Source organism: Typopeltis vanoorti, chromosome 7, assembly GCF_054136105.1.
Source record: "Typopeltis vanoorti isolate ZY-2024b chromosome 7, IOZ_Tvanoo_1.0, whole genome shotgun sequence".
Lineage (NCBI taxonomy): Eukaryota > Metazoa > Arthropoda > Arachnida > Uropygi > Thelyphonidae > Typopeltis > Typopeltis vanoorti.
In genome coordinates, this window is record NC_143555.1 from 84,788,313 (window position 1) to 84,795,614 (window position 7,302).

Below are 7,302 nucleotides of genomic sequence, written 5' to 3' on the forward strand. Positions count from 1 at the left end.
GAAATATCTTATAAGTTAACTAACTTAACTGGTCCTAATCAATCATGTATGCACAAACCGGTAATGAAAACCGGTTAACTGAAACTAGTAACATGAGGGGGGGGGCATCTCCCCCAATCAAATATAGAAGTTCTGGAAAGCTGCCAGATGTCAAATTTCGAGGTGCTTTTCTTTCTTATGATATTACCATTAAAATACTTGAAAACCACTGATACAGCTTATGTCTGAATGAAAAACACGTGTTTATTGTTTTAAGTGCCTATACTATTCACAAAAGTAAATAAAATAAGATAAAGATATTAACTGAAGATATTTCTTTATGAGTATGCATAATATTATTAGTCTGAACATGTTAAAATGAGCAGTTAAATGATTAAGACTCACCGTATCATGATGGACTTCACAATTTAAAAATGAAAAATAAAATCAACATTGCAAAATGGGGGTAAAATAATTTTAGAGACAGGGGCACTAGAGATGGCATCATCAATGACGCAGTTTTGGCCTAAGATCAGCTCTTATAAGTAATATTCTCATGAGAATAAGTACTGGTAATACTTGGAAGCACTACTTACATAATATGAAATCCGTACGTTACCTTCTCGACAAACCCTCAAACTTACCCGTAGATATTCTTATCTAGTAAACCTAAGAAGAGTAAGAGTACTTTTCGTATTCTTTAATGAATAAAGATATCAACAAAGAACACTTTTGTAACACCGTCTCATAATTATGATCTATAAATATACCTCATTAATATTTTCATCTCAAAAACCAAAAGTTAACTCATTAAGGTTGTTTTTTTTTTTTTTTATACTTCGGTGTATTATGTACGTCTAATAACCTTTCAACATCAGATTAGTGCAGTAAATGACGGTGTTATTTAAATGATCACGCTAATTAATATTTATAGTTCATCAAAATTAATGATCAGGGTGTTTCAAAGTTTTTGAGGCGTAACATTCTCATTACTGTGAGAAAGAATGGCTTGAAAGTACACACACCAAAGGACGAAATATATATATATATATACTTTTTTTTTTTTTTTTTATTATTTTTTTTTTATTTTTTATTTTTTTCCCCAGACAGATAGAAGTATTTTGTAATAAATATGCATCCCAAAATTCAGGGCTAGGCACCAGATCTATTTTTTTTTTTTTTTTTTTTTTTAATACCAAAAGTCGGATACTATTGCATATCGAAAAGCTTGGTGCCTAACTCATTATCATCGACTGACAACCGAACTGATGGGATTTCATGATGCAGATTGCATGGGGAATTAAAGTAACTTCGCAAGGATTATTTAAATAAGTAGCAACTATGTCTGGCACATATGTATCCCCAAAATGAGAATACAGAATATCGTGAAGTGAAAAATTGAATTCCATAGGTCAGCGCCATGAAGGCTGATCCACGAGGGTAGCAAATTTAAGGAGAGTTTACTTAAAAGATTGATTACTTCCGTAGGGTAAAGCACGCAGGCTGGTTTGTGCCAAATGTGTTCATTTACCTTAGCAGGTGCGTGTGGAAGAACATACTTGGAACAATCAATATTCATTTCAAAAGCCAGATAATTCAAACAGACTTTGTTAAGCTGTTGCTTTTTTATGTCATTCTTTCTAAATATTCCAGTTTTAAATAAAAACTATAGAACTAAATGCTTTTCTTATAATTTTAACCTTTGCGGTAACGAAGAAAATGCTGTTGTTATAAAGCAGTGAGATTTACAAATGGAGGAGAAAATATCACAGGGTCTGAACTCACCCCCCCCCCCTAATTAAAAGTATATTCTACTTTGTACACTATATGAAAGGATCAAGACTTCGATTTTGGTTGTATTTTATTATTGTTACTAACTGATAGCATATCGGCAGTGATCACACACAAAATCCTCTTCACTAATATCAGATCCATTGAACCCCCATCGTGCCGATTTTACAATATGTTATTTGTTTATTGTATAGCCTTGTTATTTTCCTATATGAAATAAACATATCAACATTGCAAAAAAAACGTGGAAAACGAACTGTGAAAATAACTGTGTGTGTGTGTGTGTGTGTGTGTGTGTGTGTGTGTGTGTGTTATGAATAGAATTACCACCTTGCCCAGTGGATGGCTCTCCCATTTACGGCAATATTTATTAAGAAAGCCAATACGTTTATTATTTTTCTCTCCAGGAGTTGTACAACTCCTGGAGAGAAAAAAAAAAATCTATCTAATTATGCTACGCGCCAATGTTTCGATTCCTTTCACAGCAGAGACCTCTAGGAAGAGTAAACAAGTTGCTTTTTCTCTACAGAACTCGCCGTACGAAGTTTGTACTTATTGATAAATGAAAAATATTTATCTTTGCATAAAATATCAACTGCTTGAAGAAAGAATTAATTGTTATATTCGTAAAATTGTTATTGCTTATTTATACGAAGCGCTTATGCGGTTTTAAAGATATTTTATGATTTATTTTCTAATGTTCTTTCTTTGAAACATATAATTCACTTTTGAAAATCTATTTCCCATACTGTATATGCTATTATAACACAATACAGATAAATGTTTGCTCCTTTAATTATATTTATTGGAAGGAACTGTTAGCTGGTTTTAAATGCCTAGCATCTGATGCTTCAAAGTATATGTTACTTACTTTGTGCGTTTAATGTATTCATCTCCACACTCTGTGAAAAATATTTGCTTCATGCCTGAGATACTTAATGAAAGCCTATGCAGTAGTTAACCCCAACGGTATTTTTATTTTTGTTTGTGGTGGTGTCAGGAGCACCGAGATACACATTAGCAGATAGCATGATATTGAAATCGCCCCAAGGTGATGTACTTGAAAGTAGGCGAAGGGCAGATTTTGATAAATTTCCCTTTGGGAATCTGTAATGAATATAAATAACCTTTAACGAGATAGTCTTAGAAAGTAACTGCATTCCCCGATGTACAAATGAGTGCTGGATTAGGATGAATAGGTACTTGGAAGACGATTAATCAACTTCTCCTAATAAGAAAGAGATCAATTAGTGACGTCTGTTGCATAACTGACGTATTGCGTTACTTTTTTTTGCAATGAAATTTACAAAAAAAAAAAAAAAAAAAAAAATCTTGCAATTGCATGCTGGGAAATTCCGTTTATGGAGATGAAATTTCAAAAAAAAAAAAAAAAAAAAAAAAAAATCCTGCAGTTGCATGCTGGGAAACTCCGTCTCTAAGATGGGATAATTCGGGCTTACCTCAAGGGGATGCGGGGAAGCGTATAAAAATAAGGAATTTGTTTCAAATGTTTGTTATGTTAGTAACGTAAATTAAGTACACTTTACTTCAATACTTATAATGATTGGAGGGGGAAGGATGATTTGTTTTGCGGCACCCACTGAACAACTCGACTCATATGAACGAAATCCTATGCGTTACAGGTGAGCGTTTATATGTTTGAACAAGGAATTGAGCAACTAAACATCATTTTCCCATTTTTGACAACTAAGAATCGTCTTTTGTGTGACATAATTGCTCATACAACCAACAAGAAGAATAAAATAGGAGGAAGAGAATGAAGAACTAGTAACGTTGCTTAAGGATGCAGATAAACTATGCAAAGAATGCGTTAAGCAATTGTCTCATGCCCACTGAGCATGTTGCAACTTTGAACAAAAATATAGTCATCAATGTAGGGTTATGGTTTTGTAAACTGGCCTTGGTTCAAAAACTATGCAGTTGGCTAAGTACGTTAGTTACTATTTTGGCATTTTGCCAAACTTATAGGCGATTGTTATTTACAAGATTTCATTATTGGCATGCTACCTGCAAAAATAACTACTACTTATACTTTACGGGCATTTTTGACAACACTTTTAAATAAAAGTCAAGTAAAAAAAAAAATACGTACGTACATAATAAGCATTTATTATAAGGAATTTTTGGTAAATGTCTACGGAACTCACCCGGAATTTTTTCGTAGAATTCCAGGCACACCTGGTTATTGGAAAAGGGAGGTTTTAATTTTAGTAATGTATGTTTAGAACTTATATGCTTTACTGGTAATATATTTCTGTGTATTTTTTTATTTTTATTTTTTTTTTAAAAGAATCTTCGTGTAAGATGAGTTGGTACTGAGATGTAGAAACGGTTCTTTGCTATGTCATGCTAGAATTCCACTCGGACTGTATCATTGCCTGCTAACATACGAGTAAGTTTCTTTTGAACGAAGCTGTTTTAGTGATTATATATATAATACCGTATACGTTTTTATCTGGGAATGGAGAAGATAACACAAGTATGGAAGAGGGGTTACTTTGTCCCCCCCACCATTCTTGAGCTTTCGTAAACTTGCCATTTCTGAGTGCTACACTGGTATATTTTTATGTGCTCTGCAAAACACACTGAGGACTCCCATGGGAGCAAATTAAATTATGCTTAATTTTCAATTTAAATATCTTTTTATATATTAAGGTACCGATTTAATTAGAAAAAATCCAAGTGGCTATATACAACGTACGACTATTGAATTCTTGGAAGTAACGAGTTATTAGAGATCACAGATTTTTTTTTTTTTCTTGAAATATATTGGACGCGATTAAATACCCTGCAAAGACTTCTGTATTAGATTTACGTTGCTAATTAAAGTGAGGTGTCAACTGAAATGGTTATTTATAGTGAGCAAATTAATTCTGTGTCCTATTTTCTAAATATAACTCAATTAGCATCGATTGTTAAGATGCGGATAACCATTAGCTACTAATTAAAGTATCTACTATGATAACAACAGCCTCTCATTCCGACTGTGCAGTTGTACATGCGCTGAAGATAATACGGAAATAAATACAACAGTGGATACACCGAAACTTAAGCCTGATTCAATGTACAAATGAAAAACAACAACAAAAAAAAAGCAAAAAAAGAAATGGGAGAGATAAAATTTCCATTCTTGTTCATGTCATGATTCACTATAGATAGACAATAACGGTTGTCTGTTTAACTCTTCGTTCTTTCACGAAATGTTGTCTGATAGGAAATATAAATACGATAGCAAAAGTCAATTAAAATTCTCAATAGAGTAACAGGAGTTCAGTGAGGTTGCGTTCAAAAGAATTTCAAATGTCGTATCGGCAGAGGTTATTTGATGTTGAAAATAAGTTACAAGAAGGTTTTTTTTTTTTTATCAAGAGGGACAGTCGAGATTTATTTTTTTTTCCGTACGTAGGATTTTGCAGGCCACTTGTATCGATCTAGGATATAAATAAAACTCATATACTCGCAAAAAAAAAAGAACTCGTTTTGCCACTCCTTCTGTATTTCATCTGAGATTTACAAGAAATGCCATTTTATCTCAGGTTTATAACGAATCGGTCCCAAGACGATCATATCATGGAAACGGCAAATTTTGTAAACCTCTTGTTCAGAATAAATATATTCGACATGGTTCCCATAATGTACAGAAAATTGTAGATAACATTTTCTTTACAAAAAAAAAAAAAAAAAAAAAAAGTTTATAAAAGTGAAAATGCAGAGAATCATCTTTATAATTATTCATTTCAATTTAGTAATTTATCTTTCTAATAGACAAGAAAATTATTAATTACTCTGATTACAAAATTCCGATAACTTTTATCTTTCCGTTTATCTAAAATTCAATCAAAATCTATGCATATTTTAAACTAACTAGGCAGTTCGATTACAGACTATTATTACAACAAAATTGAATTACTCTCTTATAACGTCATTATTTGCCAAAAGAAATTACTATAATGCCTTTTGTCTTCTCGCTCAGCTATTTGAACTTACGCTCGCGAAGAATAACCAGCACGCAATCTTCCAAGTATAGTACTATTGAACTATGCACGCTCAGCACATAGCAGTGATTCATCTTGCATTCCTCGTCTGACATGTACTAAGCTCGAGATGATTTAGCCAACATAATACACGAGGTTTTTTTTTTTATATATTATTTGTGAATTTCAGAAAAAGCGGTTCTAAATTGTGATTGTACTAAAAGAATATATATTTTTTTGCCAACCGAACATGATTTCAGCAGACTTTGTAATTAAGTTGTATAAAATTATCGTTTTTATCTCTTTCGGAATATTTTCAAACAGTTTCTTTCTTTTTTTTTTCTTTTTTTTTTTTTTTTTTTTGCAAACTATTCCAAAAGAACTTTTACTTTTTTTTTTTATTTGTTTTATTTTTGCTCATTCATTTATTTTATTTTTTCTGCAGTGAACCACAAACAAGCAAGTGTCACGGAGTCATCAGACTAAGTGAGATGGGTTTAGAAAGACTGGAAGAAATCACACTTAAAACGTACTTATGCAAGTTTAGACGTGCGTTCCAAATCTAAACTTTCACTGATGTCAATATGGTAGTAAATTGTTTGACAAGAGAATTTGAAATGGTTGTTATATACCAGTCAGGGAATAACTAGGCCAGACATCCTAACGGATCATTTCTGGAAAAATCACACTGCGACAATTAATTAATATACAATAGAAGACCATTGTAACGAGAATATTATTAATAATAAATTCTTTTTTTTGAGGATTCATTATTATTATTAACACGAGATATACTAAGCAATAAAGTTGTTTCACTATGTACTTTGGATTAAGGAAGAACGAAAAAAACCATGACCACATTGTATTCAACAGCTCAGGATGAACAAATGCAAAGAGTAAAGCCGAATGTACTATCGAAAATAAACATACTTGTAATTAAATGCTATTTTTGCATGTTAAATGGAATGGTCGCTCAACTTAATCGCTAGTACATTTCACGACAAACGACCACGATCTTTTGATAGAAGTATTTTTAATGCAACTTCGGAAAACGGTTAAAAGTATTCGTTATGAGGTGACAGCGCTCTCGTTATAACCGAAAAAAAAAAAAAATCCTATATTTAACATTCTTACATATAATGTACTCGTTACATTTGATTAGACTTTTATTATATTTTTAGCTTCTACCGCTAGAGGTCAGGTTCATTCGAGATTGTAGATTTCTTTGTCTCTTGAAGTTTTCGTAATTATCTGTATTTTTTTTTTATTTTATTTTAATCTCATCTCCAGCAATTTTTGGTACTTTAAATCACGAGCCTCTAAAAAATAATTTTATACTCAACTCACACAGACTTCTACTGTCTGAGACGGTCTAATCTTCAGGTGTGTGTAAATAATTAAGCAGTGCAACTGCACAGTGCTTTCCATTATAATCATACACATTTTCTGGTTTATGTAGCATGTCGATCAGGTGATAAGCTATTATGCTGATACCAGGAACAAGTAATCACGTGGTAGGTTCAGTTTCATTATTACG

At 32.2% G+C, this 7,302-nt stretch overlaps 1 long non-coding RNA gene across 1 annotated transcript; it reads left to right on the plus strand.

The window, feature by feature from the left end:
• Positions 1 to 2,148: 2,148 nt before the first annotated feature.
• Positions 2,149 to 6,510, plus strand: LOC150104825 (uncharacterized). The gene is made up of 3 exons (XR_016548587.1): positions 2,149 to 2,314; positions 4,082 to 4,183; positions 6,211 to 6,510. It is a non-coding gene; the product is annotated as an uncharacterized LOC150104825 (long non-coding RNA).
• Positions 6,511 to 7,302: the final 792 nt, after the last annotated feature.